Consider the following 22,555-nt stretch of genomic DNA (forward strand, 5'->3'; position numbering starts at 1 on the left):
TAACACAACGAGAATGGTTATTTCGGCAGTAGGCCACTTTGTGAGACAGGGACACATTTTTAAAGTGAAATATGACACATTAAGTTCTCACTGTCACTTCATGAGAGCTAAATCTTACGCACGTATACCAAATAGGTCAAGAGCGCTCTGTGTATGTAGAACGTAGATACAGTCACTTGCTCACTGAGATAATTTTTGCCAGCCTACATTGGTCAGTTAATGTTCAGCATATACCTAATGAACTCGTATACCAAAAATACTTTTAATAGATGAGGCTACATTGAACTAAAAGCTCCACAGGAAGCGAGGTGCAACGTGGAAAAGTTATACATGAACCTAATGGAATGCAAGGATAGAAACGTAACTGAACAGAAATGTCCAAATTTTGACTGGTCATCAGTTTAAAAAAAAATATCTGCAATCGTGGTCTACTATGTGGAGTGAACTCTGCGTGGTATATGTCAGTTAACAGTAAAACAGATCCCAACTTAAAAACTGCACGGCGTACTTTTAGCCGATTCACAGATGTGTTCAATAAGTACATCAACAAATATCGAAAAACAAAGATTTTTATGCGAAAGCGAGGAAGAAATATGGAACTTCATCCGACAAAAAATCATTTGAATCAATAAAACATACCCAAAGGTCTAAAACTGGCAGATTTGATATATACAGACAAAAGACCGTTCCCAGACGGAAAAAATGGATTAAAAGTTACACAATTTATTTTATCACGTAAGACAGAAACAAAGCCAAAGAAGATTACTGGATATATCTCACTGTAAAACATCAAAGATCAGAAAATACAAAGATAAGTATGCAATTATCTGAAAGTAACTATCATGTGGGAAATGATGTGCCTCAGTGCAGAAGTACAATCGAAAGAAAGCATTTATTTTGTAGGAATTTTTTTCTGTGTTCTGCATTTTAATCAAGTGCACGTTATTTCTTGTGATGATTAAACCAACCTTTGGGTTGGTGACAGTTTTACTCACAATGAATGCAACAACTGAAATGCATTTTTATGTTAGGAGACTTTTTTGGTTTTATTCTGTTAAAACATTGCTAATAGGTTTTCTCGTCCGTCTCTTGATTGCAACGCGGAAGACATGTTTCCATGCACGTTTAACTATAATTTTCCCCTTTGAAATTGAGTTTTGAAGTCAAACATTGATAGATGTAGAATGAGCACTGCGAAAGACACAAAGATGCCGCTTACTCATGTGATACGGCGTTGTCAGTATCTGACTCATCTTTAAAGGGGCCTCGTTGAGCGTTTTCATTCGGACAGCTTATCGAATCGTACAGCATCCAGATTTGTGGGGACAGTGGCCCCATGTTGGACTGCATACCGATATTTTACTTGATTTTATTCATTGTTTGCAATGCTTTTTTCGTGACTGTATTACTTTCGTAATAATAAAGAACAACCACCTTCAGCCACAAATCGCGATTTTATTAAAATACACGATGCGTTTCAAGTCCTGGCGGCCCATCTTCAGGTGCTTTGACAGTGCACATCGACTTTACATTTCGTTTAATTCTGGGCTGTTTCTAGTAGTAGGTGTTTGGTTCTCGGAGAAATTTTATGTACAAATACACCAGTTCTAATAAACAGCACATTTGCAGAAACATTTTGACACAGCAAATTTTCGAACACAGTGCAGAACTTTTTTTGACACACAACATTTTCGAACACGAATCAGAACTTGTTTTGAACTCCGCTCGAAAATGTGCTATGTCAAAATGTTTTTGTAAACGTGCTGTTCAATACAAAGTATGTATTTGTACATAAAAATTCTCCAGAACCATACACCTACTACTAGAAACAGCCAGGAATGAAACGAAATGTAAAGTTGATGTAGATTGTCAAAGAACCTGGAGATGAGCCCCCAGGGCTCGAAATGCATCGTGCATTTTAATAAAATAACGATTTCTAGCTGGAGGCTGTTGTTCTTTGTTACTGCATTCTGATAACTGGGCTCATACTGTAGAGTTCTTTGCAAATTGCCCTCGATATGGTAATCAGCGAAACGATTGCACATAACTTCCCAACCCGCGACATTTCATTTTTTTTTTCTCCTCCTGCGCTGGGTGCTTCGGTTTTTTTTGTCAGGCAGCGCATCTTCGGCCAGAACCTAACCACTCTGGCAGGACTATCTTCAGTCCCATCGTAGCTGTAGGATTACGCACAGTACGACCAGTCATATAGAAGCTGTAGTGGTGGTTGTGGGATAGGGGAACAACAATTAGCAAATCCTTGATCAAACTGGTTGATCCATGAGACCGGCAGCGTGTTACCACAACGAGACTGTATGTGTAGATGCGCTTCAGTTCGAAAAATTAAATAAATTTCGTGTAAACACAGACAAATACAGTGGAATTTAAAAAATCCCAGTTTCCAGTGCCTGGAAACTGGGATTTTTTAAACATTACCGCTAGACCAGCAGGAGTGACACATAGAGATAGTTTATCCGTAGATTCTGATGAGTGACCATGCGAGTATCAAAATATGTGACATAAATGGCCGCATCTTTGGATTGCATTGACTTAGAAGCATAAATTAATTACACCGCCCGGGGACCATACACCTGACTCCACCGAATCTCCAAAGAAACTGATATAGGCCTGCGTATTCAAATACAGAGATATATAAAGAGGCAGAATACGGCGCTGCTGTCGGCAACAGATTGTCTGGCGCAGTTGTTTGATCGGTTAATGCTGCTACAATGGAACGTTATCAAGATTTAAGAGAGTTTGAACGTGGTTGAGTTGTTTGGGGAAAGAGACCAAACAGCGAGGTCATCGGTCTCATCGGATTAGGGAAGGAAGTCGGCCGTGCCCTTACAAAGGAACCATCCCGGCATTTGCCTGGAGCGATTTAGAGAAATCACGGAAAACCTAAATCAGGATGGCCGGACGCGGGATTGAACCGTCGTCCTCCCGAATGCGAGTCCAGTGTTTGAACGTGGTGTTGCGCACGAGAGATGGGACACAGTATCTCCGACGTAGCGTACGAACACTTTACGAGTGTACCGTGAATATCAGGAATCCGGTAAAACATCAAATCTCCGGCATCGCTGGGGGCGGAAAAAGATACTGCAAGAACGGAACTAACAACGACTGAAGAAAATCGTTCAAGACAAGCGCAACCCTTCCGCAAACTGTTACAGATTTCAGTGCTGGGCCATCAAGAAGTGTCAGTGTGCCAACCATTCAACGAAATTCATGGGTCTGGGTTTCGGAGCCGAAGGCCCTTACGTTAGCACCCTGTATGATCACGTGCACCGTTCATGTTCATTGTGCATTCCGACGGACTTTGGCAATTCCAGCAGGACATTACGACACCCCACACATCCAGGGCTGCTACAAAGTGGCTCCCGGGAGACTCTTCTGAGTTTAAACACTTCCGTTGGCCACCGAAATCCCCAGACATGAAATATTTTGAGCATATGTGAGATGCCTCGCAACGTGCTATTCAGAAGAAATCTCCATCCCCTCATTCTCTTACCGATTTATGGACAGCCCTTCAGGATTCATGGTGTCAGTTCCCTCCAGCACTACTTCAGACATTAGTCTAGTCTATGCCACGTCGTGTCGCGGCACTTGTGTGCTCTCGGGGGCGCTACACGGTATTAAGCAGTTGTACCAGTTCCTTTGGCTCTTCAGTGTATTTGACATAAAGTTCAACTTGATACCTCAATCCGTTCCTGAAGAAAAGAGTCTTAAAAGATAGACGGGCAGGCCGGCAGACGAACAAGAAATGGAAAAGAAAAAACATATTTTTTATGTGATGTAGTTGCAGATGAATTACTTTCGGATTTTTTGCTTGACTTGTACTGTGAATCCTTGCTTCATATCACATTTCATTATTCTAGGTCAAGGGGTTGTGCCCTATATGTTACAATGAGTGAGATTGCAAGTATCGAAATATGCGACAAAAATGGCCGCGTCTATTGACTGCATTGACTTAGAAGTTTAAATTATTTACACCGCCCAGAGACCATATACTTTAGTATTTGACATAAATTTCAATTTGATACTTGTATCCATTCTTGAGAAAAAAGGGTCTTAACAGTAGAGTAGATGCCGACAGACAGACAGACAGACAGACGGACGGACAATAGAAAGATCCTAAAAGGGTTTCATTTTTACCGATTGAGATATGGAACCATAAAAATAACTTAACCGTCACATCATCCAGGATCTGAAATCTCTTCCTTCCTTACCTGCTCTTCCCTTCCACATACGTCTCCAGGACTGTTTTTGTAAGCCCTTCCTTCTGTCTTAGTAAATGTCCCGTTCAGTTTCTTTCCCTTATTTTGTCTTTGCTCTTCACTCTTCTCAGTACTTCCTCATTTTCGAAACTATCCATTCAACTGATTCTTTCCACCCTCCTCCATGTCTACAAGTTGGAAGCCTCAAACCCAGTTGTGTCTATCTTCTTCAATGTCCACTTTACAGTATCGTACCTGATGACACTGCATACAAAACATTTTATTAGTCTTTTCCTTAAATCTTTGTCCATACTGCACAAGAAAATTCTAATTTTATTACAGAATGCTTCTTTTGCCATTGCTAACCTGGTTTTAACATATGTATTGTTCTTCCAGTGGGTTTCTATCCTGTTTCCTAAGTATTTAAAGCTTTGCACGTGTTCGAATATTTCTCCTTTCAGATTTTCTGTCTTAATGAGATTTTATCCAGGCCTCATGCGAATACGTTGTACGGGAACTTTGTGCAAAGGCAGCTGTTAAAATCGTCTGTAGCTAGATTATTAGTCATCTGATTTAGCCAGGAAGGAAGGGAATTTGTAACGAGGAGGTCATTAAAGACTGAGCACAAACTCGAATTGTGGGAAGAATGGGTAAACTCGGCCGAGTCCTTTTCGAAGGAACCACTTCGGCATTCGCCTTAAACGATTTAGGGAAACTACAATAAACCTAAATTTTGATTACTGGACAGATATTCGAAACGACGGGTGCAGTATCTTACCACTGCATCACCACTCTCGGTTGTAGTGTTTAACGTATCCTCACTTAATGTAGCGATGTGTTTCACGGCCCTCTTATGGAATTACTTAAAAGTGGATAGGTCTAGTTAGAAATGAACACACTATTGCTACCTGCAGAGCTGTACTTTCTTTCATACTCATGTATTACAATATTTTCATAACTCTACCGTAATTAGCTAACATTTTACGTGTAATAATGCAAGTATCGGAAAGTTTACGGAACGGGAGGAACTCTGGTTACGAGTGTGACGCAAATTGCCTCGATCAGTATGCAAAAAGTAGTCAAAGAAGACGCCGTATCGATGGATCCGAATTTACGTTGCGGCCGGTGGCAGCGAACCAATAACGTGGAGTTTAGGAAAGCGTCGGCCGTGCAATCAGGGCAGAGGCAACCGGCTGCGGCCGCTTTATTGCGAAGTTTTTATGGAGAGCTTCCAGGGGAAGTTTCGTGAAGGACGGCACGTACCGCCTTGGGTTCGCCAATACATCTGTAGCGACAGCAGCAACGAAGAAGCGCTCGCTTCACGTCACTTGGCGGAATCTCGTCGCATATTAGAGTGAAGCTGTGTTTACTGCCGGAGCCAGGGAAGGCAGACATTTGTTGCTGTCCGACAAGTACACGCAGATATTGTCTTTTTTGTTCAACTTTACGTAATTAACCTCTGGTGTTAGAAGAACTTCACTACTGGGTGTAAGATTTACGAGACATTATGCCAGAGAGGGGTTTATGAAATACGAAACTTAAGACTAAGGAGAATACATAAGTGTTTTAAGAAGGAAAGTGTTAAAGATGAAAGAATTACGATGTAGAAAAGGTAAGGGGACGGATGTGTAGAGGTCCGAGGAAAGAGAGGTATGGTGAAAAGATGAAAGAATTTGAAGAAAGTAAAACAGCAAATGACAGGGAATTGGGACTGAAACGTGGTCCAGGGGCAGCCATCACGAAAAGAGAGAAAAATACCGAAAATAAAATGAGATGCATTGTTTAGTGTAAGGTTTGCTACTTCGTGAGAAACTAATCCATCACTTAAAAGTGATCACAAAGATAGATTATAGAATATAAGTGTTAATTGTGAATAGTTTTTGGATGACTCATGCTCAATACTTAACATGTATGTTCATGATTTCTGATAGAGGTAGCGGTTCTAGGCGCGACAGTCTGGAACCGCGTGACCGCTACGGCCGCAGGTTCGAATCCTCCCTCGGGCATGGATGTGTGTGATGTCCTGAGGTTAGTTAGGTTTAAGTAGTTCTAAGTTCTAGGGGACTGATGACTTCAGAAGTTATGTCCCATAGTGCTCAGAGCCATTTGAACCATTCTAATAGTGATACCAGGCAGGTTGAAATGACGATAATTATGAGACAGGGCCCGAATCGTAAATCTTCTAAAATTACGTTGTCGGCTCGTATCCATCCTCGCTAATTAGTTCTGCTGGTGCGTTTCGGTATCAATGAAGTAGCTGATAAAGAATTCCAAGCTGTTTAGCACGTCTCAGATTCAATAAATAAGAAATTAATATAACCCTTGAAGATGACAGTTACGGAGACATGCAGTGTTGATCAACACAGTTCACGTTATAGCCACGATTTTATTGTATTTCATTGGAAATTCTGAAACAATTTCTTGTTTGAAGATCTGCAAAAACCAAGTTATTGGCATCATAATAATTAGCCATGCAAGGCTCTTGAAACAGAAATAATCAACAAAAATAGTTTTAATAAAGGTACACGCTCCACCAAGTACAAATTTCGGTGAAAAAAGTGCTTATATGAAATGTTACATTTGAACAAAATCAGATATAATTTACAAGGATCGTAAAATTGCTTTGAACAATATTACGCGTACTTTAAACCTCCAAATGCAAACGCCAATGATCATTTAATGTTTCTAGAAGTACATTTATGCATTAGAAATAATCATCCTTCACAACTTTAGCTTCTTCCAAGAATTTCAAAGTCTATCTAATTTAACTTGTTGTAAAGACTATATTAACGTAATTTGTGTACGTATCGAAAGCGGGTCACGTATGGATCTTGAATGTTTCGTGAGACAGTTAGGGTGACGTAATTTTTGGTAGATACACATTAGTTTTCGACGTCTTCAAACATGTGCTTCAAATTGGAGAGATTTCCATCTTATGCAATACACCTTTGTGGTTTTGTTTTCACCCAAACATATTTCTGCACTTTTGTGCTATCTTCAGTGGGTTTGTCTATTTTCCTTCTGCAAAACTGTTACATTTTAACCTTTAAAGACACTTTCAGTACAAGATATTTATGTTCGTAGCATAAGCGTTTATTGCCAAATGCTTTTACATCAGTTTGCATGCAGAACAGAGTTCACAAGATGATTATATACTTCAAACTTCAAACACTTTTACTTGGAAGCATATTGTTGTTATTGGCCCAATATCAAGATGAATTAAGCACCATATTTACTATTACCACCACGCGTTTTGGCGACTATAAGCTATTTCTGAAATCTGCTTGTATCTGATCAGAAGTGGCACTCATATTCCGCTGCTTACTGAGATATGGTGAAATGTAACACATAATTCTACGTAGACAATTCCGGAGAAAGAATGCCAGTGTAACAATAAATAAACACAATTATGCAAATACTTGCAGAGAGTAGTGATATTTATTTTCTAATGTTTCTGGAACAAAAATGAATTATTCCCTTCTCTGAATATTGTCAGTAGCACAGGGACTGAATATTGTCAGTTGCGCAGGGAGCAAAACACAGAGTAAATACACGTTAAAAAAATCGGTTGTGAAAGCACGAGGCGAATGCAGTGAAATACGCTCGCATATATCAAGAATAGGGCATCCTGGACATACTGGACAACCAAATACCGTTCCATCGAGGCTAAAATAAGAGGGAAGGAGGACGCGAAATTCCTTACTGAAGAGAATTCGAAAATAACAGAAGAGAAAAGCGCATCGTAACCAACAAACAGTTTTTCCTTGCGATCCTTGATGTTTTGAAGGATGCACGCGCAAAAGATGATGGATCAGCCTTTTCATTGGCGGCAGAGACGTACCTTATACACTGGAAAGATACTACTGATCAATTTCTCGACTAGGATACAACATAGGATACATAAATGATAATAATAATTTTTATATACTCTTTTACACTGAAGAGCCAAAGAAACTGGTACACCTGACTAATATCGTATAGGGCCCCCGCTAACACGCAGAATTGCCACATCAGCACATGGCATTAACTCCACTAATGTCTGAAGTAGTGCTGGAGGGAATTGACATCATGAATCCTGTAGGGCTGCCATAAATCCGTAAGAGTTCGAGGGGGTGGAGATCTCTTCTCAACAGCCGTTGCAAGGCGTCCCAGATATGCTCAATAATGTCCATGTCTTGGAGTTTGGTGGCCAGAAGAAGTGTTTAAACTTAGAATAGCGTTCCTGGAGCCACTCTGTACCAATTCTGGACGTGTGGGGTGTCGCACTGAGCTGGTGGAATCGCCCAGGTGGACATGAATGGATGCAGGTGATCAGACAAGATGCTTAAGCACGTGTCACCTGTCAGAGTCGTATCTAGACGCATCAGGGGTCCTATATCACTCCCACTGGACACGGTCCACACTATTACAGAGCGTCCACCAGCTTGAACAGTCCCCTTTTGACATGCAGGGTCCATGGATTCATGAGGTTGTCTCCATACCCATGCACGTCTATCTGTTCGATACAATCATAAACGAGACTTGTACGACCAGGCAACATGTTTGCAGACATCAACAGTCCAATGTCGGTGTTGACGGGGCCAGGCGAGGCGTAAGGCATTGTGTCGTGCACTCATGAAGGGTACATGACTGGGCTTTCGGTTCCGAAAGCCCATATTGACGCACTTGGGAAATTCCAGCAGGACAATGCGACACTCCACACCTCCAGGATTGCTACAGAGTGGATCTATGAACACTTTTCTGACTTTAAACACTTCCGCGGGCCACAAAACCCCCCCAGACATGAACATTATTGAGCGTATATGGGATACCTTGCAGCATGTTGTTTGAAGAGATCTCCACCCCTCATACTCTTACGGATATATGGACAGACCTGCAAGGTTCATGGTGTCAGTTTGCTCCAGCACTACTTTAGACATTAATCGAGTCCATGCCACGTAGTGTTGAGGCACTTCTGCGCGTTCGCGGCGCCCTACACGATATTAGGCAGGTGTACCAGTTTCTTTGGCTCTTCAGTGTATATTGCTAAATACGTTTTTGGCATCACAAAGAAAAATAAATATATAATTTTAATAATGCTGAAGGATCGCAACACTATGAAGAATGTATTGTGTTCATGCACGGACTTGGTCCATAACAATGACAACATCTTGACAGTATGAAAAGGAACAGAGAACTGTGTAGCACCAAGTGAATTTCTCGAAGCATCTAGTTCGGGAACGTATAATGACCCTTTTTATTTGTTATTTTCCAATAATGATACATGAATTTATTTTGTGTGTAAGTAACAGTCAGAGTTTTCATTGTGCGATTTCGGTCTCTCTTGTGGTCACCCCAGCAGTTAGACAAAGTCTTGTTAAATTGGGACTCTGAACAACCGTAGAGACTTGATGTTTTTTAATTAAGAGGTGAAGGACGTCTTTTGGTGTTTGTTAAAATTTGTGACTATGGTGAGAATTGAATATTTAACCTTCGGATTATTATGCAACAAAATATCGACGAGACCACCCGAATCCACGGTAATAATGTGTAGAAACACAAACCTATCGACGATAGAGTTGTACTGAATCAGTCGAGTGCTCCAGCGCATTGCTTTCTTTCTTTTTCAAACTGCACTTCGTCTGCTAGAAGTATCAGTCTGATGGAATCTCAAAGGTAATTTACTTTACTGTCTGAGCCATCAGTAATGGCAAAAGTTTCTGTAAACACTTCTGCGGAAGAGTTCCCGGGTGTCTGTCCTGATGAGAGCAACTTCGTCTGAGACTTTCCTATCGATGCAGCCGATGGCATCCCCCGTCCACCCGCCGTCTGGCGTCCATTCAGGTGTTCGCGGCGCTTCATACTTTGCGGCTGTAACCTAAGGCGCACGATGTTGGACCTGCATTGGCAAGCATAAAATTCTTAATTAACGTGATTTGATTTTCCGCTCTAAATATGTTCTATAATCTGAGTGAACACAATACAGTAACAACAGCAGTGCGAATATTGATCGTGTAACATACGACGGGAGGAATATTGTGGTATGTAATCTACCACTGTGCACAAAAAAAGAAGGAAGGAAGGAAACTCCAGTGGAAGACTGCAGGAGAGACGCTCAGTAGCTCGGTACGGGATTTTGTTGAAGTTTCGAGAACATACCTTCACCAAGGAGTCACGCAGTATATTGCTCCCTCCTACGTATATCTCGCGAAGAGACCATGAGGATGAAATCAGAGAGATTAGAGCCCACACAGAGGCATACCGACAATCCTTCTTTCCACGAACAATAAGAGACTGGAATAGAAGGGAGAACCGATAGACGTACTCAAGGTACCCTCCGCCACACACCGTCAGGTTGCTTGCGGAGTATGGATGTAGATGTAGATGTAGAAGAAAGACTGGGGTTTAACACCCCCCATAACAACGAACGACGTCATTAGAGACGGATCTTGTTGACAAATTTTACCTTAAATAAACAGGCTGGTGCACTTTCTACATCTACTACATCTACGTGATTACTCTGCTGTTCACAATAAAGTGCCTGGCAGAGGGTTCAACGAACCACCTTCATGCTGTATCTCTACCGTTCAACTCTCGAACGGCACGCGGGAAAAACGAGGACTTTCGTGGCGTTTGCGTTTGGTGTGTTGTCATGCAAGTTGCTATAAACGTATTTATTAATTATTTTTGAATTTTGGGTCTTAATATTGTTTTTGTCATGACATGTTAAATGTTACGTACCTGAAGGTTACTGGAGTGTTGTCTAAGAGGGGACGTTCGTGACAAAAAAAAAAAAAAAAACACACAATGTAAGAGACGCACAAAATCCTCAATTTGGAAGCAGTTCGTACTATACAAGATGTTATTTGTGTCAAGAAATGCATATTATAGATGTGGACTCACGTCAACCATTACTTGAGATGTGTTTCTGGTACATCTCGACCAATAATTTGTTTTAAGGGGGGTAGGACGTCAAACGGGCCGACTTGGAGCAGGAGAGGCATCACAGGACATTTTAATTTCCAGTGTCTATACTTTTACAAATAAATTCCTAAAACTTTGTCAGCGTCACCAGGAAGGATTCAGGATTCACACTCATTGCAGTGGAAGTTCGAAAACGTAACAAAATAATTTTTTTTACGTGTGAAATTTCATCATTTTTTCACTTACTAATGGCTGCATTTGTTGCTATAGGTACACTTTTCTTCATAAGTTAGAGAGAGTTTTGCACAGCACACATACCATACTTACAGGTCTATGAAACTCTAGAATTTATTTAATTTATGAGAAAACGAATGATCTGTTGTATTTTAAACTTCATGTTTAGAAAAAAAATTGTAGTTAATTACCTCAATTTTTACCACAGTTTTTAATAGATTTGGAAAATTCTGGAGTTTCATACACCTTTAAGTATGGTTTGTATGCTGTGCAAAATTCATCGAACCATCTCTCTTACTTATGAAGAAAAGTGTACCTATAGCAACAAATGCTGCCATTACTAAGTGAAAAAAAATGATGAAATTTCACACGTAAAAAAAAATTACTTAGTTATGTTTTCGAACTTCTACTGCTATGAGTGTGAATTCTGAATCCTTCCTGGTCATGCTGACGAAGTTTTATGAATGTATTTGTAAAAGTATAGACAGTGGAAATTAAAAATGTCCTGTGGTGCCTTTCCTGCTCCAAGTCAGCCCGTTTGACGTCCTACTCCCCTTAATGCACTTAACACAAAGGAACCTTATCTAGTCGCTAGTCAAGCTATTTGGTTGGTTTGCTCCACGACGCATCTGATTACGTTCGAGACAAGTACACCATACGTTACAGGAAATTAAGAGATTTATTCTTAAGTTCCATAGATTATATATATTTAACTTTTTATGGAATGTAAACGTTTTATCTTCAAAAAATAATACATGTACCTTTTTCTCAAAAATCATTCAACAGATTTTTATAAATTTTTTCTGTTTAATTTCTTTGCATTTAGTAAGCTTCTCCCAGGAGGTATTTTGAATGGAGCGAATAGCAAAATATTAATAATTTTTTTAGTTATAATTCTGCAAGTATATTATAAAATTGAGGCAAAATTCCAAGCAATTTGCTCCATATCTCAGCTTAAACTCATAATTTCAAAATTTACTCTTGAGACAACATTTATTGCAAACATAGAAATAAATGTACAAAATTTCATAATTCTAGACTGCTTAGATTCTCAGAAAAATATATATAAACTTTAAAAAGTATAATTTTCAGGAAATGCAATTTAAAGTTCAACGTAATGTTTTTTCTTACGTCAGCTCTTCAGAAGGCCCGAAATTCTATCTCAGAGTCCTCTTGCCCTTCAAGGCTTCTCTTCTGATTTCTCATTTACTGCCTTCTTTTCTTTGCCAGGTCTTCGATTGACTTTTCAGCCGCAGAGAGGAGCTGTAAATCTACTTTTGTGCAGAGTGAAATTTCCCATCTTCTAATTCTCTCTAATACTTTCATCCTCCCTACTTTACCATTAAATAAAGGAACTGAATCACAAGTTGGAATTCTGACAGCTGTAGCAGATGTAAATGTGATTATAGGGCATCGTTTCCATATGGGTGAATCCAGAGACTCATTTGGATTCTCAGTTTTGTTACTAAGATACGGAACAGAGTCACAGATCTGTAAAACCAAAGAGGATATAGCACAGCACTCTACGTGTATCCTGTGTAAGTTTGCTTGAATGCAATCCACGTAATCGGTGTTCACTAAGCTTCAAAGCGTGTGCGTATCTGTAAGGTGACGACACCCATTTAATTTTTTTCGGGCGCTTCCGATGCGATTTCATGATTAAAGCTTTAGGAACTTATTGTCCTTGAGTTCTAGTAATAAATAAAAGATGGTTGTCCCCCTTAAGCTTTAGAAAACGGACCCGTCAAATTGAAGAAGTCAGACATTTGCGACATTTCGTTCGCTTTCTATATTGCTGGGTGGGAGAAGGGTGCCGGATGCTCTCGTCACATTTATTGTTTCAAGCACGAGCGTTATGATGTGAATTATTTGTTAAATTCAATGCGCAAGGTACAAATATCAGTAATAAAAGGAAGATTAACGTCCCATATGCAACGAGGTCATCTTAGCATTTGCTTTCTGCCATTTGGGGATATCATGAAAAACCTACATCTGGATGTGGAGACGGTGATTTGCATCACTGTACTCGAGAACAAGGGGGGAGGCTTACTGCATGCTCTAATTGAAATCAGCAAATATCATTTGGTGGCCATATATGTTTTGGCTTGAACATGGTCAGGTGCGTTATCGAGCATACCTAACGAATATCTTGATTGGTGACGACATGTTTTTCCTTTATATTAAGTGCTTTAGAAGAAATTATTGGCCGAGATCTATCAAAAACGCATCTCAAGGCATGGCCTGTGTGAGTTCACAAAGAGAATATACTTCTCGTGCTGCAAAGAAGATGAAGCGTACTACGAACCGCTTGCAGCGGTAAGTCCATCGCAGTCGGCCTTTAAGCTGAGGCGCTATGCCGTCGCAATATCTGTAAAATGACCAAAGCAGACTGCATAAGGTGTTGCTACTGTACTTTGATGATTTCACAAAAGGAGCTACTGATCTTGTACTTTTAAATATTTATCTTTTACGTCCCGTTATAAGCAACCACCAAGAAAATGCGCTTCAGACTTAGCTTCACGACATCTTTAACTGCAGTCTAATAGGTTTATACAGGCATGAGATCGAAAAGTTATCAGAGCATTGTCAGACTGTTTTAGATAACAAGTGAGGATATATCGTTGAGGATTAACTTCTCCCTTATGTTTATCTGTTGTGTCCGAAAGCTAACGAAAAAACGCTGTAAAGTATGAACTGTACTAACACAGATGAATTACAATTTATTATGATATCTTTACAATGAAATCCTTGTTTAATTCTAGAAATTATCCGTAGAACGAGCGTACCCCAACAGCCTCCAATTAGCAACATACTATACACTCCTTTCCTCTAAATGACCTGTGTCTCTGTGCAGTCCACAGATACACTGTAGTACAGTATAAGCCTATCTCGAAATTGTGGAAATTTAGCAACAGGAACAAGCACATAATGAAACCCAATTGACAAATTATTCGGTGATAGAATTTAGTCAACAAAACTGTGAATTAAAAAAAACTAAAAATTATTTCAGCAGAAGCAGGAAAATGCAAACATAAACACTTGTGCAGCTCTGAAACATTTTAATCTGAAGAATACTGAATCATATTAGTGAGAAGACTTTTTAGGGAGAAGTTAGATTAATATTTTCTTATTGCTCACCTATCTGGCTGTCTGTAGCTGTCTCACAGAAGAGGTAAGAATTTGGTCTCTAGCAATCTTAGAATCGCTAACTAATTTAGCCTTATCTGTGAAACACGACAACATTGCCACTGCGCTAGCAAACGACAGTGACTTCCAGCGCCCTGTCATTGGCCCAGTGATTGTTAGGACTGGTGTTTATCGATGTAAAAGACGATATTAGTTGTAGTTATTGCTTGAAACGAGCTTCCTGGACCCAGAAATGTAAAACTGCTAACTCGATGTCACGCCTTAACTGACAATCATTCAGATTTTTATTAAAAATGATAATATATTTTCAGTTGAATATAGTAGGATAATTGTCAGCCATTGCAGAAAGGAAGGTGACTATCACAGAGTCGCCAAACTTATTCGGGGATGTTGGCATGTCTCATGCTAGTGGCTGGTAGAATACTTTCCATAACGGAACTGTTTTTTGAGTGCCTTGTTCTTGTGATCCAGAGATCTTGCTAAGGAAGCTACCAGATTGGCCAGACGAGTAGGCCAATGCGTTTTATTCAGCTTCTATAACTAGGGGTCGGAGCTGATGCGTAGCTACAAATTGTATACAGATTCACCGATTGCAACTTGAACACCATGAATTAAGGACAGGGTGAACTATTCAATAGTACCTACCAGCTATACTTATTTTTGGTTTTCGGTCTTAAGCCTAATGCAAACTGACAAGCTCATTTCCCAGTTGTAATTCCACAACAGTGACTGATTGCATCACTATATGTTTTCGAAACAGGAACAATGGTGTTGGATCAAGATTGAATGTGCCAGAGGTCGTACAGCACGACAGTGTCATCAAGATCTTCAAGAGGTGTGTGGGGAATCTGCATTGCCGTACAGAAAGCCTTCAACGAAGGTCGGCAAACTGTGGCAGACATGCGACGTGCAGGTCGTCCTAGCGTCTCTGAAGAAGAAGTACATGCCGTTGCCGCGTTAGTGATCGACGCCACACGATTCGTGAGCTCGCCCACGAAACCGAATTAACGGATAAGACTGTGCTTCGCGTCCTGAAGGAACGCCTGGGGATGCGAAAAATTTTGTCACGATGGGTTCCGCATGACTTGACGGAAATGCAGAAATGGATTCGTTACGACGATGCTCAGATGCACTTGGAGCGCTATGAGCGCGAAGTAGAGGCTTTCTTACACCGTATCGTAACACTGGATGAGACATGGGCCATATCGTACGAGCCAAAACTGAAACGCCAATCCAAAGAATGGCGTCATTATGGGTCACTGCGACAGTCGAAAGGGCGTCAGAGCCCCAGTATAGTGAAAGTTATGGTGATGCTCGTGTACAACTGTGATGGTGTTGTCCTAAAGCATTACGTTTCTCCACGGCAGACCGTCAATGGGCTGTATTACCGTTCGTTTTTGGAGCATCACCTGCGACTAGCTTTGCGGAAGAAGCGGCGCTACACACCCACCATTTTGCACGACAATGGGCGTGCGTATAAGCGCAAGCTGGACTGCTCTGTTCGGTCGGTGGGCCTGGGAAGTACTGTACCAACCACCATACTCCCGGGACTTAAGTCCTTGTGTCTTTGATTTGATTCCGAAGATGAAGGAACCACTTCGTGGTATTCGCTTCAGAACTGTTCCAGAGATCCGACAGGCAGTAGACCGCTCCATTCGCACCATCAACAGAACAGGCTCTGCTAAAGGTATACTACGCCTTCGACATCGCTGGCAACGGGTTCTACAGAACGCTGGTGACTGCTTTGAAGGAGAGTAACAGGTGCAAACATGTAACTTTTTCGTATCGGTTGTGTATAAGTAGTTGCCACTATTTAAGTTCCAACCCTCGTATGAAACACACACATTGCGTGGCAAGAATTTTAATTACTTCGACAAGACAAACAATCCTCCCGGAGGAACATCCGCAATTGAGCACTCAGCCTTTTCGGCATTCCTCTGGTGGCCCTTAATTAGGGTGGGCTACTAAACGGCATATGCCAGTTTCCCATGGTAAGGACTTCAAGGTCCAGCCAGTTTGTGTCCTGCATAGTTGCAAAACGTCCTCTTTTAAAAGAACCTTACCCATCTTTTGTTGAATATGGCGCGCTATTGTGCTTCTTTGTGTATGTCCTCATTAAATTATACACTCCTGGAAATGGAAAAAAGAACACATTGACACCGGTGTGTCAGACCCACCATACTTGCTCCGGACACTGCGAGAGGGCTGTACAAACAATGATCACACGCACGGCACAGCGGACACACCAGGAACCGCGGTGTTGGCCGTCGAATGGCGCTAGCTGCGCAGCATTTGTGCACCGCCGCCGTCAGTGTCAGCCAGTTTGCCGTGGCATACGGAGCTCCATCGCAGTCTTTAACACTGGTAGCATGCCGCGACAGCGTGGACGTGAACCGTATGTGCAGTTGACGGACTTGGAGCGATGGCGTATAGTGGGTATGCGGGAGGCCGGGTGGACGTACCGCCGAATTGCTCAACACGTGGGGCGTGAGGTCTCCACAGTACATCGATGTTGTCGCCAGTGGTCGGCGGAAGGTGCACGTGCCCGTCGACCTGGGACCGGACCGCAGCGACGCACGGATGCACGCCAAGACCGTAGGATCCTACGCAGTGCCGTAGGGGACCGCACCGCCACTTTCCAGCAAATTAGGGACACTGTTGCTCCTGGGGTATCGGCGAGGACCATTCGCAACCGTCTCCATGAAGCTGGGCTACGGTCCCGCACACCGTTAGGCCGTCTTCCGCTCACGCCCCAACATCGTGCAGCCCGCCTCCAGTGGTGTCGCGACAGGCGTGAATGGAGGGACGAATGGAGACGTGTCGTCTTCAGCGATGAGAGTCGCTTCTGCCTTGGTGCCAATGATGGTCGTATGCGTGTTTGGCGCCGTGCAGGTGAGCGCCACAATCAGGACTGTATACGACCGAGGCACACAGGGCCAACACCCGGCATCATGGTGTGGGGAGCGATCTCCTACACTGGCCGTACACCACTGGTGATCGTCGAGGGGACACTGAATAGTGCACGGTACATCCAAACCGTCATCGAACCCATCGTTCTACCATTCCTAGACCGGCAAGAGAACTTGCTGTTCCAACAGGACAATGCACGTCCGCATGTATCCCGTGCCACCCAACGTGCTCTAGAAGGTATAAGTCAACTACCCTGGCCAGCAAGATCTCCGAATCTGTCCCCCATTGAGCATGTTTGGGATTGGATGAAGCGTCGTCTCACGCGGTCTGCACGTCCAGCACGAACGCTGGTCCAACTGAGGCGCCAGGTGAAAATGGCATGGCAAGCCGTTCCACAGGACTACATCCAGCATCCCTACGATCGTCTCCATGGGAGAATAGCAGCCTGCATTGCTGCGAAAGGTGGATATACACTGTACTAGTGCCGACATTGTGCATGCTCTGTTGCCTGTGTCTATGTGCATGTGGTTCTGTCAGTGTGATCATGTGATGTATCTGACCGCAGGAATGTTTCAATAAAGTTTCCCCTTCCTGGGACAATGAATTCACGGTGTTCTTATTTCAATTTCCAGGAGTGTATTTTAACTCTCTACGTCTTACCTTATGTAAGCCGGGTTTTGGTTAGCAGTTTCATTACCTTTCTGTATTGCTGCTATTGTTGTGTCCATTTATTGCTATTGCTACTCGCTATGAAATAGTATCGGGGGTTTTGACAGTGAGAACTTTAAGGTTTAGCTACCTTAAATTTTGCTAAGTAGATAGCTTTTTTTATTTTTATTTTTTATGTGAGTTGTGCACATGTACTTTTATCTCATAACTATGACACCTTATTCCTCGTCGCCTCTTGCGTCCCCATAAAATTAAAATTAAATTGCATGCCACCCAAGGAAAAGAAAAAAAATCAATTAGTTTCACGGTTTTATGCATAAGCTTTAAGTTGCCAGCTTCCAGTTGGTAGTTTCACTACGGTTCTGTACTGACCCTGTTTCAGTATGTTTCTTTATAACTCATAATGTACACTTATGCTTTTCATGCAACTTTTTTTTCCTTTTGCACGTAAATAACTAATTCAAATAGTGAACGACCGGGTTATTTGGTCCCCTATTATTCTTCCCGTCGATAGATGGCAGTAGTATTGCCAAGCTGGTTTACCTGTTTGCTTCCTGCCTTCTGTTTGCTACTCCGAGTCCTGCGTTCGCTGATGGCACACCGCGTCCTATACTCTCCATCGCGGCGCTCGGGGTCACAGCACAAAATGTAAGTGTCCCGGTGTTCATTCCATACTTCTTTAAACAGGCGGTCGTCCGTTGTATTGTCAGGTGTCGCTTTGGCTTTAACTTATGTTTTTCCGCACGTAGCCCGATCGCTATTTTCTAAAATGCTATATGGTACTTCTTTTTCGTTTTGTCGTGTCTACTGCTTCACGTACGAATGATTATTAGCTTCGGGCTCTTGTTTATTTTCTGTATCACACCTGTTGATGAGCATGTAATAGTCGAAAAGCGGGCGCAGCGTAAGCATTGAAAAATAAAAAACCTTACAACTGAAGCGGTATTTTCAATCTCTACTATTTCGACAAGCACTCTGTCTTTAGGCCACAAGTGGCCCATCGGGACCATCCGACCGCCGTGTCATCCTCAGTTGAGGATGCGGTTAGGAGTAGCGTGTGGTCCGCACACCGCTTTTCCGGTCGTTATGATGATTTTCGGTGATCGGAGCCGCTACTATTAGGTCGAGTAGCTCCTCAACTGGCATCACGAGGCTGAGTGCAACCCGAAAAAATGGCAACAGCACATGTCGGCCTGGATGGTCACCCCTCCAAGTGCCCTCCACCCCCGACAGTGCTTAACTTCGGTGAACTATTTCGACAAGATTACTGTAAATTACGTTCTGCAGCCGCGCCATCGACAATGCGTAACACACGCACCACGGAAGCTAAGAATGTCAAAATATCAGAAGTGCATGGCCTGTGTTAAAATAAGGAAACAGAGACCGACGTTAGCACTCATACTGGCCTAGCAGTGAACATCGAATTCGGTTGGTTGCTTGATTTGGGGGGAAGGGACCAAGCAGCGCGGCAATCGGTTCCATCGGGTTAGGGAAGGAAGTCGGCCATGATCTTTCTAAGCAACCATCCCGGAATTTGCCTGAAGCGATTTAGTGAAATCATGGAAAACCTAAATCATGATGGCCGGACGCGGGTTTGAACCATAGGCCTCCCGAATGCAAGTCAAGTGTGCTAACCACTGCGCCACCTCACTCGTGACGAATTCGGGAGGACGTGACGTGATAATCTATGTTCTTGCTTTGCGTAATACGAGTACTGGGTGGTTAAATTTTTTTCATTTATTGTAAGTCCCAATATTGCAATTTCGAACGTGTGGCTCTGATCAAGTGGAAATTATTATATATTCCTGATTATTATCCTCTTGTGTTTATTTCACTCTTTGAATTGATATGTAAATATATTGCTGATATTCTGCTTAATTTTTTGATGTCGTCAATAATATTCAGTGGGATAACTGGTTCGATATTTGTTTTTGTTTCATAAACGAAACACGAACTGTTTTCGTCGCATGGTATTCTGTGGACTAATGTCTCTTTGTTACTGCTTACGAATCCGTGTCTAAACTGCTTGATTTAAATGCATTGTAAGTGTATTGCTCGTATCCTACGCTATGATTTCTCCCATCCGTTTTTCGTACTCTCGCATTTGGAGGCCACTGAAAATTTCATGGACTTCTGTTAAAATTGTTAAAATATGCTGTTTGTAGTACCTGTTAATAACGTGTGATAAGGTTTGTTGCATTTTCAAGGAACAATGCTCTATATCTGCATCTACAAGTACGTGGAAACTCTGTAAATCACACATAAGTGCCTGCCAGAGGGTTCATCGACCCATCTTCACAATAATTCTCTGTTATTCCAAACTCAAACAGCTCGCGGAAGAAACGAATACCTGTATCTTTCTGTGCGAGCTCTGATTTCTCTTATTTTATTTTGATGATCTTTTCTCTTTATGTAGGTCGGCGTCCAAAAAATACTTTCGCGTTCGGAGGAGAAAGTTGGTGATTGAAGTTTCGTAAGAAGATTCCGCCTAACGAAAAACGCCTTTGTTTTAATGATGTCCACCGTAAATCATGTATCATGTCAGTGACACTCTCTCCCCTATTACTCGATAATACAAAACGTGCTGCTCTTTTTTGAACTTTCTGCATCCACTCCATTAATCCTCTCTGGTGAGGATCCCACACCACGCAGCAGTACTCCAAAAGAGCAGGGCCGAGCGTAGTGTAGGCACTCTCTTTAGCGTATCTGTAGCATCTTCTAAGTGTTCTGCCAATAAAACGGTCTTGGGATCGCGTTTCCCACAGCATTTTCTTGTGTTCTTTCCAATTTAACTTGTTCGTAGTTGTAATTCCTAGGTATTTAGAATTCCTTTAGATTTGACTTATTTATCGTTAATCGAAGTTCAACGGGTTATTTTTAGCACTCATATGGATGACCTCATACTTTTCATTATTTAGGGTCAATTGCCTAATTTCACATCGTACAGATATCTTTTCTAGGCACCAGACTACAAAGCATACTCATCTACATATGGGTGCATACTCTGCAAGCCGCTGTGAAATGCGTAGCATGCAGTGGCAAGAAGCAACGCCATTCAAAGCAGAATTACATACTCATTCTATGGCAATATGTAATAAAGTTGAATACCCATAGTGTCAAAACTTGTTAATTTGGAGTTCTCCATTAATTGCCAGAAAGCACAGAAAATGGATCAAAACAAAAATAAAGCAAAATGAAAGCTATTTACTTAAAGGTGATTTAAATCGTGCAGTTCACTCACAGATCCGTATGTAGTAACAAACACACGAAAGACCACAGAACACCATGTGATGAAACCAGCTTCTGTTATACATGAAGGAAAACCAAATACGGAATCTTTCACCCCACATAACATTACAGATGCAAGCAGAACTCAATCAGAATACGAGCAACATATGTACAATGCAAATACACAGGATAAGTCTTAATCAGTAACACAATGTTGTGAAACAAGCTTCTCTTAAGTAGGAAATAAGAAGGCGACACGATGGACTGATGAACTTGCAACGTTTCAAGTGGCCTGGCAGCGAACTTACAGCGCGATTAATATTGCTTCATAGTTGACACTTGTCGTTGTAGCTGGATTCCTCCAATCAGAGCGCTCAACATCACAAGCGAACCGTTGACCGTTACTAAAATGCCAGAAGAGTTACTCACTTCATTTCCAACTCTTTGTCCAGCTCACCTTTCTTTCTTGTTGTGTTTGGCTCCTGAATACTGCGTCTGGTTCTTTTATTTGTATTTCATCACACATGATAACCACACCAAAAGCAACACACACACACACAAACACACACACGCACACACACACACACACACACACACACAATGATGCTAACGAAATACTCACGTTTCAATACACAACGCTAAACAAACACTAAGAATCCTTCCAAACATGACGCGAGTCAGCGTTACATATATAGTTATTACCATCACGGAGATCTGTTTACATTCGATAGGCTTCGCGTAACGCTATGTGAAGCGGAATTTTTGAAGGCTGCAGTTAATCGTTGCAACTGGTTCTCCAGTCATAAACACGAAAACCTTGCGTAGTGTAATGGCGTGTTAGCATCTAAATCTGATGTGTGGAAGGTCGTAGGTCCGAATCTCGTTGCATGCAGTGAATTTTTCATTTTTTAAAATCGAATCAAAGACTTAGATTATTATTTCTGTTCGTTTAATTGGTTTAATTGCATTTTTTTAATATCTAATACTCTGTTGCATCATTTTCATCATCACATTGACTTTTTTATTTGATGTTATTTTTCTTTCTATCATTCTCCTTCCGTTTGGAATCTGCTTGTGTTGCCTATAAAATGCAGCCAAGGGCCAACTACTACTGCTCATCGATTGGTAACGCGGCAGAACACGTAGCCATTGTGAGTATAGTTTCTACATCTACATCTACATTTATACTACGCAATCCACCCAACGGTGTGTGGCGGAGGGCACTTTACGTGCCCCTGTCATTACCT

General features: G+C 41.8%; 1 protein-coding gene across 1 annotated transcript in view; it reads right to left on the bottom strand.

The window, feature by feature from the left end:
* Window positions 1-22,555, bottom strand: part of LOC124805557 (synaptotagmin-10-like) — a 547,973-nt gene that overhangs the window by 498,856 nt on the left and 26,562 nt on the right. The window lies entirely within an intron of this gene.

This window comes from Schistocerca piceifrons, chromosome 7 (assembly GCF_021461385.2).
Source record: "Schistocerca piceifrons isolate TAMUIC-IGC-003096 chromosome 7, iqSchPice1.1, whole genome shotgun sequence".
Classification (NCBI taxonomy): Eukaryota; Metazoa; Arthropoda; class Insecta; order Orthoptera; family Acrididae; genus Schistocerca; species Schistocerca piceifrons.